This window comes from Vicugna pacos, chromosome 2, assembly GCF_048564905.1.
Source record: "Vicugna pacos chromosome 2, VicPac4, whole genome shotgun sequence".
Lineage (NCBI taxonomy): Eukaryota > Metazoa > Chordata > Mammalia > Artiodactyla > Camelidae > Vicugna > Vicugna pacos.
This window is the reverse complement of record NC_132988.1, coordinates 105,176,208-105,194,046: the sequence shown is the minus strand read 5'-3', so window position 1 is coordinate 105,194,046 and position 17,839 is coordinate 105,176,208. Positions and strand designations below refer to the sequence as shown.

General features: G+C 37.0%; 1 long non-coding RNA gene across 1 annotated transcript; it reads right to left on the bottom strand.

The window, feature by feature from the left end:
- Positions 1–1,987: 1,987 nt before the first annotated feature.
- Positions 1,988–10,962, bottom strand: LOC140700564 (uncharacterized). Its single transcript, XR_012078964.1, has 3 exons — positions 10,892–10,962; positions 7,741–7,775; positions 1,988–2,051 (listed from the first exon to the last, which is right to left on the bottom strand). It is a non-coding gene; the product is annotated as an uncharacterized lncRNA (long non-coding RNA).
- Between the last annotated feature and the right edge of the window lie 6,877 nt (positions 10,963–17,839).

The following is a 17,839-nucleotide window of genomic DNA, read 5'->3' as shown; positions in this document are numbered from 1 at the left end:
GCCAGTTACCCTTATGGACTTCCAGGCACATTAACAAAACAAGCAAACAAGCAAGCTCAGTGTGCATTCCAGGCTCTCCCTGACTTGATTTGGCTTCTTATCTGATTCCCTCCTTCAGATCCCCGACGCTGCAGCCAAACTGATCTGGAATTGTGTCCTCACACCTCACTCCATGCTGTTGTTCATGCTGATGTTTCTGGTCATCCCATTTTCAGCTAAATAAAACCCTTTCTCTCAAACCTCTCCACAGCCTCACTGACTGCGCCTTTTGCCTGGAATTCTCTTCTGCCATTCATTCATTCAATTCCTGTTTATTGAAAACCAACTATGTACAAGGTCTTGGGCACAGAGCAGTAGAGAAAACACGTACATCTCTGAACTCAGGGAGCTTAAATGATGCCAAAAACAGACACTCAAAAAACAAACCAAAGAATAGTAGGTCCTGAGGTAACAAAGACTATGAAGACAAAGGCTATAAAGTAAGGGGTGTAGCAGAGAGATGATTTGGGGGAAGTATGTGATGTATGGTGACCATGGAAGGTAAGAGCTGAGAACTAAGTAGAGACCGGAATAAAGTACGGAAAAAAATCCACGTGCATATCCTGGCAGGAAGGTAGGGGCATCTTGGGGAAGGGGTTCTAAGAAAAGGAAATGGGAAGGAAAAGACCCTGGCTTGTTTGAGGAACAGCTTGAAGATGCAGGCACTCAAGATACTTTAAGACGCATGAACCAAGAGGTTCAAGAGAAGTGCCTAATAGGGTTTTTTTTGTTGTTCTTGTCTTTGGGTTTTTTGATTTTATTCCACCCCTGAAATGGGAAGCCATTAATGGCTATTTGGAGAGAAGTCGTATCTTTTGACCTAATATGCTAACAGGCCCTCTGATTTTTTTCCTCTCCACTCAGTGAGACCGCAGTGCTCTGCTGGCTGGGTGCTAGGTACCCGTTCCCTGCGCTACAGTCTAGAAAGCACTTCCACATAGAAAACTCAGGCTATCGGGCAGCTCACAGCATTTGCTTCCCACCTCCATTCTGCACTCCCTATTTTCCAATACTTCAAACATTTTGACCGGTTTTCTTGTTATGTACAGCAGGAAGGCAGGTTTAGTACCAATTAAGAGGAAACTCCAAAATGATTTTCTTTACGATTTGAATGCTTGTAATTATTTTGTTGCCTGCTTTAAAAAGAACAGGAAGTATTGGGAGGAGAATGTTTAAACTGCTCAAGTAATCTGAAAAAACTATGCTTCCAAAAGAAGTCTGTAAAAAAAAATCCTACATTAAGGACTCATTTGTCCTTTCTCTCCAGAGTGGAGAGAGGTACAGCCGATCACTTATACATTTATACTTGATTTTATTGTGCATGGCATCTGTTCCAGGAAGAGTCTCCCTCAGCCTTCCTTACTTAGTGCTGACGCTAAAGTGACTTGCAGATGGCACCCTCTCTGGGGGGCATGATGCCTTCTTCTCTTGCTGTTGTGGTCTTGTCTTCCTTGTTGTCATTGCTGGGTTTTGCCTTAGTCATAGATCTTGAATTAAATTTTGAGTGGAAAGGGATCACAATCTACTAGATGCTAAATCAAGTCATGTATCTAATGCTGCCAATAATCTCATTAATGTCAGCATCAACTCATCTGCTAAAGGCACTAGCTCACAGATCTCACTCCTTCTACTTGCCCCACACATGGATTCTGTCTTCAAGCCATTTGTTTTTAGATTACTTCCCTCAAACTACACACTATTCTTCCTTCAAGGCAGCTCATGTCCCAAATCAATCAAAAATACTGGCCAATTACTAGTATTTCCTGGCACGTACAATTTCTGTCTACAATATGCACTTGGCCCTTAGTTATATACTCTACCATGAATTGGGTTAAGTTATAAGATGAATCAACAGCTATCCACTAACCTTATGTGCCCCTTGGGATGTCATTTTTTTGGTATCTATCACAAGTCTAAAAGTTAGAATCTCAGTAAATACTTAACAAGCTGCTTAATAATTGTTATATGTAATTCCATGGATCAGTTGCTCATCATGAAAATACAGGAACATTCTGAAAAAGGAAGATCATTTGAAAAATCAAGGCATGAACCAACAGTTCACAGAAGATATATAAATGGCCAATAAACTCACAAAACTATTTAGCTTTAATAGTAATTAAAGAAATGCAAATTTAAGTGGTAATGAAATATGCATTTTCAGTTTTAAAAATTGGAAAAGATATTTTTAAGTAATGTTCAATGCTGATAAAACTGTAGTGCAAAAGGAACATTTTTTAACTACTAGAGGGAATGTAAATTAGCACAACCTTTTTGAAAGTCAATTAGCAATATGTATAAAGTGCTTAAAACAATCTATCTTATTTTTTTTTTCTATTCCTAGGAACCTACCCTATGGGAATAATCAGAGATTTGCCAAAGAAATGTGCGACAAAGGATGTTCTTCATAGAGTACTCATAACAGCTCATAAAAAAGCAAATATCAACCAATAAGGGAGAAGATAAATAATAGTACATATAATGAGATTTTTATGTAGCCATTAAAAATGAAGTTTCAAGGAATATTTAATGGCATACAATATAATATGTAGTGAAAAGTCAGGCTGCAAATCAAATATATAGAAATGTTAACACTTTTGTTAAGAATCTACCTATACACTCAGAGAAAATAAAAAGGAAAAAGGAATAAAATTAGATGGACTAAATTAAAAAAATAATGAAGTGATTCTTTTAAGTCCAAATATGTCAGAGATGACATTAAACATTAATGGATGAAATGCCTTTCTCTTTCTGGTCAGGAGTGTCTACTCTATTATCTTCTGTCATTCTATTAAGTTGTTATTTACTATTCTTTAAGTGGCCACCTTAGAAATCACAACATGCATTTTTGATCTTAAGTTAATAACTTTTACTATCTCTCAGAAAATGCAAGTAATAAGACATTAACTCTGTATTTCGGATATATTTTGGTCCTCCTTCAGTATGTACCAGTAAATGTTTAGCAACTGGTTATCTGGGGTAAAAAATATATGCAGAGATACATATATGAGTTGATTATACTTTTTCTTGGTGAAAAGCACATGTAAGACAAAGTTTACAATAAAAATAATTAAATGTACAATTTTATCTATTATAAATTCCATGGAGCCAATTGATTCTCACAGAATGTGTACACTTAATTTTTTCAAACTCTTGGGTCCTTAGTCAAATTATGGTTGAATTTGATGAATACATAGAGTTATAGCACCAATGGGCTCAAATCTTGGTTAGATTAACATGAATGATGAAAACGAAACAAGAATAAGGTCAGAGCTTGACAAACTGATGCGAGCAACTTCTTTGCTTAAGTGGTTGAATATTTTATTAACATTTTTGTCACTTTCTAGACAATCAACTGAAACAATAAATTAAGTCCTGATTTGTATTATTTGCCAATTTTCATGGTAAGTGTTCCCATGATAGCCAACTCCAAGTTACAGTGTGACAACTGAATGCATGTTAAAAACAGATGCATATACACTATGTGGTATTTCCATCATACATATATACTAGGCAAAAATAATCTCAGGAGCATAGATGAAATAAAATATAGTAAGAGAAGAAACAGAAAGTTATGGAGTTTGGGGTATTTATTATATTTGTTGTTACTATAAACTATTTTATTGTAATATTATACAATTTAATTTTTAATCATGGTGAAAATAGTGTGTTGAACAAACAACGTTCAGAATTCCTGAAAATTTAGCAGTAAGTTTTACACGCCAGTGCTAGCTGGTTTCAGCACATCACTGGACTCTCCATATATCTCAGTTCCTCAAGATATTAGCATTTGAAACAGTTATGCTTATCCACATACTTAACCTTTTTGATGGTTTTTGTTTCTTCCTGAATTACCACGCTTATTATTATAATTATTTTCCCTCTTCTTGAATAACTCCCTTTAGTATTTATGTTAGTGAAGGGCCACTGGCAATAAATTTTTGAAGTTCTTGTTTTTCTGTATGGTAAGCAGAATAATGGCCCCCAAATATGGTCACACCCTAATGCTCAGACCTGTGACTACGTTACAGTATATTATCTTTCATGACAAAAGGGACTTTGCAAATGTGACTCAGTTATGCACCTTGAGATGAGATTATCCAGAGGTCTAATCTAATCACATACATCTTTAAGTGGATTCTCAAATTCAGGGAACCAAAAGGATGTCAGTGTAAAAAAGACTTGGCCCACTGCTGCTGGTTTTAAAGATGGAGCAAGATTGCCGCAGACAAAGAAGTATAAGTGTGGCCTTTAGAAGCTTGAAAAGGCAAGGAAATGTCTCCAGAGGGAACCCTGCCAACGGTTTGATTGTATTCAATAAGGCTGGTGTTGGACTTCTAATCTACAGAACTATAAGATGATTACAAATTTATATCATTTATGGGACCAGATTTGTGGAGCTTTGTGATGGGAGCAATGGAACACTAATGCCGTTAGAAACGCCTTTCCCTAACCTTCACTTTTGAGGGATGTTTTTGGTGGCAGTTGTGTTCTAGGTTGGAGAGTATCTTCTTTCAGCAGTTAAAAAATCATTTCATTATCTTTTGGCTTCATCATTTCAATTTAAAAGTCAGCTTTATTTCTTATCTCTAGAGTTCCTCCTCTGAAAATCATGTGTCTTTTGTTCTCTCACTCTTAGGTTTTCTGTTTGTCCCTGTTTTTTGGCAATTTTATTATGATGGGGCTTTCTTTATATTTATCTTGCTTTGGGTTCTCTAAGCTGTTTAAACCTGTGGCTTCCTATCCCTTGTTGGTTTTGAAAACTGTTTTTCTTTTTTTTTTAACTCATTTTTGTATCTGTTAAAAATACTTTTCTCCATTCTCTCTCTTTCTCTTCTCTGTTTTGGGACTTAAGTTACAAATATATTATACACTATACATCTTTTGTATTCTAGAAGTTTGGTGCGCTGCTTCTTGTATTTCACTTTTTTTTCTCCTGCGCTTAAAAATGGATATTTCCTACCCTTTTATCTTCCCATTTTCTAATCCTATGTTCTATTGTATTTAATCTTCTATTGAAATAAACAATTGACCTCTTAGTATCTGCTATTTTCTTTTTTATTGCTAGGATTTCCATTTGATTTTACTCATATACTTAAGTTTAATTTCAATATTATTCTTCTATGCATTTTAACACATTAATCTTAGTTATCTTAAATTTTCTGTTGGATGACTCTAATAATTGTTGCAACCAAGGTTTTGTTTGCTTGTTTGCTTTTCTATTTTCTGTGTTTTTTATCTGTCTCCTATTTTTGGTTATTTGATTGTTTTATGACATTTATTTAATTCAATCCTAGTAGCATTCAATTAAATAAATGTCATAAAATAATTTTAAAGGTTCTGATGATGTTATACTACAGAGGATTTATTTTCCTTTAGGCCACTGGCTAGAATATGGTCATATCGTGTTGATCAGTCCAGGCTAGTATATTGTCATTTGCCCTTACTCCCAATGCATAGACCTGCCCAGCTCCCAAGAAACTCTGGACTGTTTACCTAGACTTCTCTTCCTTCATTACCCTAAATTTCAATTTTGTCTCTCAATCATTATAGAACTGCTTAATGTTTTACTTTGCTTTTTAGCCTCTTAGAACTATCTCCTTGAAATCTTGTCTCTCAAATCCTGATTGCCTTGGTTGTTCTCTATGTCTTCAAATAGCTGGGGTTTTTTTTTCCTTTGTATTTTGTCCAGATTTTATAGTTGGTCTTGGTGAGAGATTTAGCCTAATACCAACTATTCCATTAAATCCAGAAGCAGAATTGACTAAGAGACTATGCTTTATTTCTGTATGTGACTAAGAGACTATGCTTTATAACCTAATGTTGGCAAATGCTAGATATTCATGTTAATTGTTAGAAACAGAATTAACAGAATACAGAATTTGTTATTTATAGTTCAAAAAAGAACTGGGTACTTTGGCCAATCTACACAATGTTCATTGGAACTGCATTTAATGAATTATGCTTTGATTTATGCCAACTGTTTACCCTGCTGAACATTAAAATAAATAGTCCTATAAAAGTATCATGATGTGTTTTATTTGACATGTTTGAGGAATGTGTTTATTATGATGATAGTGTTCTCTCTAGCACAGCATTCAGAAAACATACTCCTTTGGCCACAGAACCAGCAATGGTTATTCTTTGCCATATTGGTTGGTCTTGTTTGTTTGTTTGTTTTGTTTTTATTCTGAATTTAGAATACTGTGACATCTCAGGGTTTGGTTTTGTTTTTTTTTCCATTTGGTTGAGAGGAAACTTAGAGGAAAGTTTGTGGTCTATCCAAATTAAATCCACATGATATATGATTTAGCCTTATCCCTCACTACATTTTGTGTTTCTGAATTTTTTTCCTACTGCACCTACTTTGAATATTTTAGTTTATTTTATATATTCTTGATTGCTGCTTCAGGTTGTTTTGGAACGAAATAGAGAGGACAAGTAAATTATTTTAATTCATTACAAAGGGTTTTCTACAACATTTAATCCTTCTCAAAACTGCTTGGCTACATTTACATTGGTAAAAAACCTCTGATAAATATAACATATACATATAGAATACATATTGTATCATCTAAATGGATTTGCAAATCATTTTTAGTTATTTAATACCTAATAAAAAAGTGTAAATATTACTTCTGCCACTTCTTTAATAAATAAGGAAACCAAAGCACAGAATCAATTAGATAGCATGTGAATAAGTTAGAATTCAGCCAAAATGTCTTGATTTCAAAAAAATACAAATAGAAAATAATAAATATGAGTGTTTTCCTCTAAAAAACACATCAAGGTCTTAGATGCTTATTCCCATTGTCTTTCTACTTTGCTTTTGTGAGTCTTCAATTAACCAGTACAAATATTTTCTTAAGTATGGTAATACAATTTTATTTTAGCTTAGTACTTACAAATCCTTTCTTTGCTTATCGCTACACTTTCTGTAAAATAAGAGCCCTTTAATTTGCCTTTCATACATTTCTGCTTGAAGGTACACCTTCAAATGGATCAAATTTAATTGCATTGTGGCCCTTAGCTAGCTCAAATTCCTCAATCAATTCACCTCAGACTCATCTTCTTTCAAGACTAAACAACCCCATTTTTCTTAATCTCTTCTCATATGTTCAGTAATCCCTTCCATTCCATTTATCATTTTTGTTGCCCTATGCTCTCTCCAATTTAGCTATAATGTTCTTCAAATAAGGTCCTCTATCAGATGGGCACATGCTTAAAACTTCCTCTCCTATGCTCACATTAGGCCAGCTAAAAAGCTGCCCTGGTAATTTCAGCTTGCATGGTTATTATGAGCCTCAAGTCTGTGGAATGTTAAATACAGTATTCTAAAGAGGTGGGAACAAATGACATTTCCTTGTGTTAATATTTTGAGGCAACATGGTAGTTTGCCTAAAAAATAAAAAGATGAGTCTTCAAATCCCAACAAAATAAATACTTTGCCTGTAATGTAGGTTTTTGGATCTTCATATTAAAGAGCTACTTTGCAATTTTAGGAGATTATGTCCTAATTGTAAATAATTAAATATGGCTCCCTTTCCCATAATACCCAGTGACTCTTTTCAAAAGGTTATCTATCATTATCAAGGCAATAAGTCTAATGTGAATTCAGGGTCCTTGTAATAATGGGCCAGATTCATCAAAAGATGATATTTGCTTAAAAAATTTAAATAAGCCAAAAAAAAAAGCAAATGTTACCTACAAAAGGTAGTCTGCAGTTCTCTGAGGCATCTCTAAAAAAGAAAGAAACACGGTGTAAGAAACATCAATTACAAAAGTCCCTGAGTGATAAACAGCTACTTCCATGCAAGGAGTAATTACTGTCTCCCGGAGCTGACCCAGAGAATCTCTGTAGGGAGCGAATGTAATAGTGTAGTTGGAACCATATGCCATGGGCATCTCTATGCACTGATGGAAAGGACTCTTTTGGGAATGAGTTGGAAAAAGTCATGTGTGTTTATGCAAAACAATCTTGCCACTCTGTTATAAAGAGCTCAAATGCTAGATTCTTAAGGGAAAGGCAGAGTGGCAAGACCAGAAGTTGGGCAAAGCAATTCACTAGTTAGATCTTGAGAGCAAGCACTCAACTGACACAGGCATAGAGAGCATAGCTGAACAGTCTGAAAGGCTTGGAATATTTGTTACCAATAGTGCAGAGCATTTCAAGTGCATTTTGCAGTTCTAACCGTTGAAAGTCAAGGCAGTAACTATCTTTATATAGTTTAGTGACAGTGATATAGTACCAATGATATAGTACCAATTTTACTAGTTTAGGGGAGAAATGATTATCTGTTGGCTCTGGTAACTGAAAATTTTGGTCATATTCTGGCTTCAGATACAGATGGATCCACAGGAGAATGATGGTATCCTCAGGACTCAATCTTTGTCCTTCTCTGAACTATGCTTTCTTCTGTATTGTTTCCACTGTCAGGCAGGGTCTTCATTCTTGAAGGCCAGCAGCCCCAAGGTTATATTCTTATCCTCTCCTCCCGGCCATGTCAGTAGAAAGAGTGTGTTTCTTTCCCAATAGTTTTCAAAGAAGTCCAGGATGAATCTTATTGACTCAGATTGGTCTGGTTTGGTTCATATGTTCATCTCTGGACCAATCGCCCTGTCCAGAGGAATGTGGTTCTTTGGTTGGTCAGACAGAGGTCACCTCTAATGCCCCACTCAAATTGCTCCCCCATGGAGTGAAGAGCAAGATTAGCCCACCTTCCCAACAACTGCATATGCTGAGAGTGGCTGACTGCTGTTTCTCCAAAGGAAAATTATGTTCTTGGTATCAGAAGGAAAAATGGATTTTTTGAAAGCCTGGTGTTCAATTCACCATAGAATTCAAAGGAACAGAGCTCTTCTGGGAAACCCCATAGAACTATAAAAAGTAGACAGTGGAATTCCTCCCCACTTTTAAATACTTATGCATATTTCTGTCTACTACAACTGCCCCAGAGATGTTTAAAACATTACTGAGGACAGAAATTCCAACGGATGCCTTCGGTCAGGTAAGATGACTCTAACCCAGGAAATCACTCATTCTTCTCTTGCTGTCGCTGTTGTTGTTTGTTTGTTCCTTTGCTTGTTGGAAGGGATGAGTACATTTGCTTTACAAATATTAACCCATTTAATCATTAAAAATTCTCCCGAGAGCTCTTTACACATGAGAAAACTTGGTCACGTAAAGTTAAGTGATTTGCTTGTGGTTCCACAGCTATTGGTGGCAAGACTGGGATTAAAGTACCAATTTCTTAGACCTTTTTCCTACATAATGTTGATTCTACCACTCAAAGTTAGCAATATAGTTTGAAAAGCAGAGAAATTAAACTCTGATTTTACTATCAAATAGAAAGCTCTTTTTGCAATCACCATATACACCACTTCAAATCCTGGTCTTCCAATAGTTTATAACCCTTATATAACCCCTTGAAGAGAACTGAGAGTCCTTCAGAGCTCCATGGATTTAGGTTGTGCCCAACTTGGCGGTCATTTCTGCACTACGGCATGTGATTGTGGGTGTGCTCAAAGCAGCTGGATAGTGCGAGTTCAAAACACATTTCTACCACTTTCTAGTTGTAGCAATTTGAATAAGGTTTTTAAGCTCTGTGTTTTCAATTCTCCCCAATACTAAATAGGTGTGATATTTGTGTTTACTTTCAATAGCTATTTTGAGGATTAAATAAATTATACATGAAAATTCCTTAGAACAGTCCCTTGTACACAAAATGCACTCAGCACATTTAGTTTTATTATTACTGTTGTTGCCCTTGTTACTGTTGTTCAGAGTAACCCCCTATAACGTAATTACCAAGAACCAAACAAATCAGGAATTTTTTTTTGTTCTGGTGAATAAAAAGGTGACTATAAAGCAAATATTTTTCTGTGATTTTGAAAGCACGAGTGGAGGTTGAAATATACAAAGCCAAATATGTACGTGGGGAATTGATGACTATAATTTATTCTCCAGTCATCAAGGGTGAATTCTCAGCAGGAAAGGAAGATGAGCAACTAAATGAACAAAAGAGTCAGCCAGCCAAATGGTTTCAGCTCTGTGAATTCGTCTAGTCACCTCCTGAAACTTTGGATCCCACTTTTGTTCATTTAAGATCATCATATCTACGCCCAGCCACTTAGAAGGTTTAAATAAAATCCTATGATAGTTAATGGGTGCATAACACAACAGAGGTTAACTTGGATCCTCATGGCTGCAGGATTCTGTCTGACTTTAATGACCCTAAATCATATTCTTTCCACTAGCATTGTGGTTCAAAATTAATACTATTTTCCAAGTCTGTAAACTAAAATTCAGAAAGATTCTAATTTATTTTTTTAAGTTATCAAATGACTCTGAAGTACATCATCATTTATTTTCTCTACCACCGGATTCTAAATTTTTCTGTTTTGGCTAAGACCTTTAGCTGGTCTGGGCGGTTTACTGGGTGAAATGAGCCAATCCACATCACTTTACAATAAACCCCATCAGTATCTTTTACAAACATGAATAGAATACTCTCTATGCCACAGAATCAGCCAGGTCATGCAATGCAAGCAGCAGGGCCACTTGCGTGGAGCCGGAACCTGCGCCAGAACTCTTTTTCCTTCTGGGCCCCATCAGTACGTTTGCCTTTTGGGTCATTCAGGGTCTGGGTTAAAGCAACAATCCCAAGTGTGGTATTGGCTTTCTCCAGAACCTGAGAACATCTATGAGATACTGTGCTTCCTTCATCACCGAGTGAGGTAGAAAATACAAGCATCTGACTTTTAGTTTGGGAGGTATGTCACAGCATGTCCCAGACCACCGGAATCCTACAATTTTTCACTGATATACCAATCTCCTGGATCTTCATCACGTCACCTGCTGTTTCCTCCAGGGCACCATGTCTTACTGAGACTTCTAATCTACTTGCCACGTCTTGCTCATTTGTGTCAAATAGCATGATGTCATTATAGCGTGGACAAGTGGGATGCTCTGAGGTGTGTCAAGACCATCCAGCTTTCTTCAACCTATATTTTGACAGAACATAGGAGAGATTGCACATAGCTCTGGGGCACGACTGTAAATGCATACTGTTGTGTCTTTTACTCGAACGTAAACTTCTTTTGATCCACCCTTTTGATAGCGATGAGAAAAATAAAAATTATTTACTAGATCAATGGCTGAATATCATGTACTTGAGGCTATTTTGATCTGTTCTAGCAAACATGCCACATCTGGGGCTGTACTGGCAATTGGGATACTACTCAATTGAGTTGACAGTAACCTACTATTACCTTGCAGAATTCATCTGAGTTTTATAAGGTAGGGACTGGTGAAATAAAGGGAGACATGATAAGATGCATACCCTATATTCTTTTCGTCTTCAGGTGGCACTAATTTCTGCCCTTTTCCTGATTGTTTTGTGGGGGTAGCTGTCTGGGCAAGAGAGAGGTTCAGTTTCAGAGACTTTGCTTGGCCTTCTTCGCTACAATAGCTCCCATTCCACAACAAAGGAACTAAAATGAGTTTATCTGTTTTCTTATTTATTCAGGGGCTGGGAGATAACCACTGGGTGTGTCTTTGGACACACTGGACATGCCGTGAGCCAGAACATTATTTATTACTTGGCCATATAGTTCCACTTTACCAGGGGAGTCATGAAACCTGGATACTAACTCACATCCTCTGTTCCTGAAACATTTGGGCAGTCCTCTTTCCCTGTTGTGGATGTCTGGCAGCCCCTTTGGGAAGCATTGGGGAAACGTTACTGTAGACTTGACCTAGTTTTCTAGGATCATTTCTCCTTATGATCTGGCCTCTCCTTCAGACAGTGGACTTCAGAAGTGAAAATCGGCTTCTATTTAGAAGCTGAGGAAGAGCTCAGTACTTTCATCACCCAAACTTGATTTCTTCCGCTAGTAAAGACTGCACAGTGTGCTTTGACTACTGTTCTTTTTACACTTTTCATAGCTCCCTATATGTCAGGCCTTCCTGGCTGCCTCTCCAACCCTGCTGTACATTATGATAATTCCACACCTTGGCTGAGAATTAAGCACTGCCACCTGGCCTCTTTTATTTGAGACCCTGTCAGTCCCAATGCTATAAAAGAGTCAATTTTGTATCACATCCCAATGTCCAGGGATGATGTCATCTCAGAGGAAAAGCATTACTGAGTTTCTTAGTGATGCTGATACCCTTTTTACCAGTGAACTCCTCATTAATTTGGCAAACAAAGTGTCCTCTGGGCTTTCCTGTGAAGCATCATCGGCCAGTGAGGTTTACAGTTTTACACCTGCTCTAACATGTCCAGTCTTGAAGCTCTCTGAGCTCCTCTTCCATGGTGTGCCATGAGAGTTATGGCATTTCTACTTCACTTAATGTGCATCACAACTTTCTCCAAGCTCCAAGAGCCCTCCTAGCAGATGTGAGCTGAACCCTTATCAGGGTGTGAAATCCTGCCCCGCAGAAACATGCTCACATACAACACAGCGTTGACAGTCAGGTCAATCTGACTTCAGACCCAATGTTCTTCGATCCATCCCCTCTATGTTAGAGAGATTTGCATTTTTCTATACATATAGATTATAAGCAGCAAATCGTCCTTCTTTCAGAATTGACTTCTGCTGTCTTTTAACAGAAGGTTCTAAAATACATGCCTATGAATTCTGCCCAATAACAATGAATATGAAAACTCACTTTCCTAACTGGTTTCTGTGAGCTTCCCTCATAGACAAACAGGAAAAGATAATTGAGAGAAATTTTAATTTTGTAAGATTCAAGAGATTCCTCCGAACAGAATATCTGAAACAGATTACGTGACCAGTTTATGGATTAATAAGAGATTAAATAATCATATTTATAAATAATCAATCAATGAATGAATTATTGCATTCAGAATCTATTTTGCTGGTTTTGCTCACTGGCTGATATCAAGCATCTAGTGTAGTGCCTGGCACGAACAACCTTCTCAACAAATATTTGGTAATAAATAACCATTAGGAAATAATACATTTGTGTGAACATATATAGTTTTAATGTTATTTTAATGCAATTAAATATATGTTTATTTAAAAATATGTAAGCCACGTAGATACCTATAGTAAAAAGTAAATGTTGTATTTCAATCCCAACTCAATTTATTTAATTCATCCGTTTAACAAATGGAGAACTTCCATGTGACAATGACTCTGCTATGGACAAGAGACAACACATTTAGCAAACAATAGAACAACCCTCCTCAGAGTGTTATACTGAAGTTTATCTTTCCAGATATTTTCTTATCTGTTTTTAAACACACACACCCCCCACACATACACACACATTCACATGGCAAACATCTTATTTTAAGCATAAATAAAACTACCCTCTACGTATGATTACATAACAAGATTTTCAGATGAAAGTAAGGTATTTTAAATGTCTTTACATCCATGGCAAACACAGAAAATAATAGTATTTATACAGCATACTAGGATGAACTGTTTATAACTTAACATATGCTAGACGTTTCCTTTGTTAAAATAACTCTGGTCACATAGTGATAAATCATAAAGCATTCTTTTAATAAGTTACTGAGTCTGGTTTGCAAAATTTCAATTAAAAATTGTTTACATATTATATATATATTCATATATATAAATGTTATTGGACAGTACTTTTATCTTTTTTAAAATCTATATTTTTCTGGAGTTGCTAAAAGGACTATGGTAGGATTATAAAATGAGTTGAGAAGCTCTGCATTTTCTTCTAAGATTTGGGATCATTTTCACATAAATAAAGGATTTATTTGTTTATGTTGATGGTTCTCTCATGTAAAACTGTTTATCGCCTTTTGTTGAGGATGGAGGTTAACATGAGACCCTGACTGTTTTTCAATTTTTTCTATGATTTTTCAGTCATTTATATTTTTTCCAGAAAAATCAGCCATTTTATTTCAATTTGAAAATTCTATTTGTTAAATTTTTTTTCTCTGGAGCTTACGTCAACTTTCCCATTTAAAGTGAGTTTATTTGTAACCTCCCTCTTTTATTCTCTCCCTTGAATGAGAGGATTGGCTGAGTACAGCATTTAGCAGACCGGGTTTATGGACAAGCTGACTTCCTTTCCAGCTAGGGAACTGCTCAGAACAGGTGCAAAACCAGCCCCCTCCCTCCCTAATTGTCAGGGAAAAGATGCCTTTAATCTGGATAAGAAACTTATCAACACCTTTCACACTTTGAACACTAGGTAGGATAGTGCTGTCTTTCCTTTTTCCATTATTATTATTATTTTGAGTCTTTCAGGTCCACTAAGAAAGTCTGAAATCACAACATGCTCTGATTGGCTTACCTTCATCAGGGAAATTCTCATCAAGAATACCTCTTGGTTTTAGCTAAGAGTCCTGTGTTGCAAGGGGCCACTGTTATACTCTGGGAGGAGCACAACTGGACCAACTCTTCCACAGTCACGCCTTAACACTTCCCTACATCATCACCCCACTGACTACTCATGCTCTCTCTGTACCTGAATTGTGAGCTAAGCTTTCTCTGTTCTAATTTTCATGTCAGTCTGATTCTATGTGCTTTCTGGCTTCCAGAAATTTTCAGAATTTCTCTTTTGCTCCTGACATCATTTCCTCTGTTGCAGTCTGCTAGGAATGTGTACAAGTTTTATGGTATTTACCTCACCCTTGAAAATTTTAATTAATGGTCATTTTGTCATTTTGATGGGTTGCAGAAAGCAAACTGTTTGGAAGCTAGAGAGCTGACATTTGTATCATATTTGTTTACTAAATATATCTATTCCTGTGGGAATTATAAGGAATTTCATAATTGTATTTACACAATGATATACCATAGAAATTAAGAATTACAAAATAATTATAAGTTGTCTATGAAGTGGTCCTTTCCCTTCTTTTTCGAAGAGTAATATTCAAAATCTTCTGTGTTCCAGCAAGATCTGCAGCAGCCTGATGTGGACCTTGTTTTGAGACAGCGATTGAAAAGTGTTCCCACCAACATGCAAAGAATTTCCAATATCTGTCAGTACCGTCTGATTTTAAAGTATATGCATCTTTTACCACCTAGATTCCTGCTCACGGTAAGTGACATGTGGACTTTTCGTGCTTCCTGCACCAAGGACCATCTTTCCAGCTCAGACTGTAAAGTCCTTTCAGAATTCGGCAGCATTACTCATCTTGATTATGCCACCAGTCTCTTTGATGGGAGGTTCACCCACTTCCTTTAAGAATAAGGATGCGATTGAAGGTTTAACTTCAAACATTTAAGGCACTTAAGATGCCAGGTCCAATTTATTTACAGCTTCTGATCGATGTCTACTTTCTGTGTGGAGCGTGAATTTCGGATGGGGATTACCTCCATCAGTTCACTTGCCATCCCTAGGCACAGGTGAAGACAGCACCCTTTTCAAGAATCACCTAGCACCACAGTCATCTTTGACTAAGCAAGATTTTCGACTTTTGACTTTTTGGACTTCTAATAGTCTAACTGGAGAATTGTTTGGACAGCATATGCAGGAAAGATGTTAAAAATGGAGTCCCTTTAGAAAATTGAGTACATAATCACCAGTATAAAATCCAGCTTTGACTAAGGTTTTAAAAAATTGTTACTTAATCTGCTTTGGAGCCAATGAAATAAGTAAACTGAAGATGTTCGTTAGAGTGGAAGACTATCTCTCACTGAAAAATGTTGGGTGTATTTTTCTTATGATTCATGCTTGGTTTATATTTTAACATAATCTCCTTGGAGAGAAAGCATGGCCCTTCGTGGTGGGATGATGACTAGGCAGGGAGATATGAGATATGACTTTTAATCCTCAATCTGTCACCAAGGATTGTCTGACCTTTGTCCTGTCGCCTATCTGGACATGGGCAGCTGTACCTCTGAAACAATCTTTCAGTTTCCTCTCATTTCTAAGAATCTGTTTTCTATGCTACTGATTGTGTTTTTTGTTTTATGATTAGGCTCTGAGAAAGTTATGAAAATCCCCATACAAGTAAACAGACAATCATAATAATGACAAAAACAAAAATTAGAATCCGCAACTTCATTTTTTTTCCCCTCTAGCAAGTCTGTAGTTATTCCAGTATTGTCTACAGGTATCTGATTTTATGGGAGTGCCATATTTAAGCATTCATTATCAACTCATGCAATCAGACTTAAGTGCACCTAAGTACACCATCTGTCTTTTTCTTTCTTATATATTCCTCTGTAGTCACACACAGATATCTGCTATTCTAGTAGTGTCTGGAGCCTATTACAGCTGCACCAGTTACAGTGCAATCAGCAGACGAGGCATCCCCTTTCCAAGTCCTGATTTTCAGAATTTAATAGCACCAATGTTTATAATGGCTTTACCCTTAATGTGATACATTCACGCTTTTCTACACAGGTGCGTGTGTGTGTGTGTGTGTGTTTCCCCAAATCTCCAAAGGCAAAGTCTGTCTTTGGGGGAACAGTTCAAAGCTTGGACCTATTATTAAAAAGGCAAAGCATGACATAAAATGTTTTGCAAATCCAAGAGTTTTCTGGTCAAGCTGTATAGTCATGCAAACCATTTCAAGACTACAATGCAGGCAGAGAATGGCTGGAAGACAGCTGGCGGTTCCATCACTGTAGTCCCTGGGGTGAGAGCCTCGTCCTTTTGACTGGTTTCTACTGTCCTGTTACTCAAACAGTGTGCCTGATCTTGGCCCAAAGAGGCATCAGTTCACTCTCTGCAAAGCAAACTGGAACACACCTTTTCAACATATCAGTGATGCCTTGACGGCAATGGGACCAGCGGTACAAAGCAGGGGCGCTCAGGGGTAGGTCTTGCATTTTGGCAACATAAGCATGTAAATGAATAGGACACAGGCTAAGGACTGAGGTCTCATGGAAATCAAATAAGATACTTAGGTTGCATTCTGGAAAAATCACCACACATTCCTGAAATAAAATTCCCCTAAGGATGCTGAATCTTGACTTTCAGTCCTTGTACCATGTATGATCTGGTGACATAGAAATAGCTGTAGTAAAACAGAGGAGCTGTCTTTTGAAATCACTCTGCCTTCATTTTAGGTCCCACCCTTGCCACTGACTAATTGCGCGGTTTTAAGCTGGTTGCTTAACCCTCGTTAACCTTGGCTGCTCTAGCTGGAATGAGGATAATAATACCATTGTCCATAGCTGTTGTGAAGATGGAGACAAAACAGAGTATGCCAAAAGTATGATGAGCACTGCATAAACGAGAGAAGAAAAATAGTTCTATAAGGCATTACTATGTGCCAGACTCTACTCAAGTAACTTTCGTTTCATTGTCTAAGTGAAACTTCACAACAAGAGGTAAATACTATTAGCAACTCCATGATAGATGGGAGATTTACAGAGAGGTTAAGTTACCTGAATACACATTCAGCTGGTTCTTGATAGAATCAATAACTGAACCCAAGAAGAACCGATTCCCTAGCCCACACTCTCACCTATTACTCTGTACTTCCTTGAAGAAAGCCAAGCAGCTAGCCAGCTGGCCACCCAGCTTGCCCAGTGCACAAGTATGCGGGAAAATATAGTTTACTACGCCTACCTGTCTACAGCTCCACACTGCCCATCTTGGTCACAGCTGGTTGAGCTACTGGATGACCTGGCTTAAAAATTGTCCATCCAGAAATAGGCCAACAAGGGATGACCTGGCCAAATGCAAAAAAAATGGAACAAATAAGATTTTCTTGTTAAGGAATTTGAATGAAAAAAATGCAGAGAGAATTTATCCTTAAGTAATGAAAATAAGAATTGAAACAAGAAAAAGGCCAGGGTACTTGAAGTTTGTAATGGTAATATCAGTTTTATT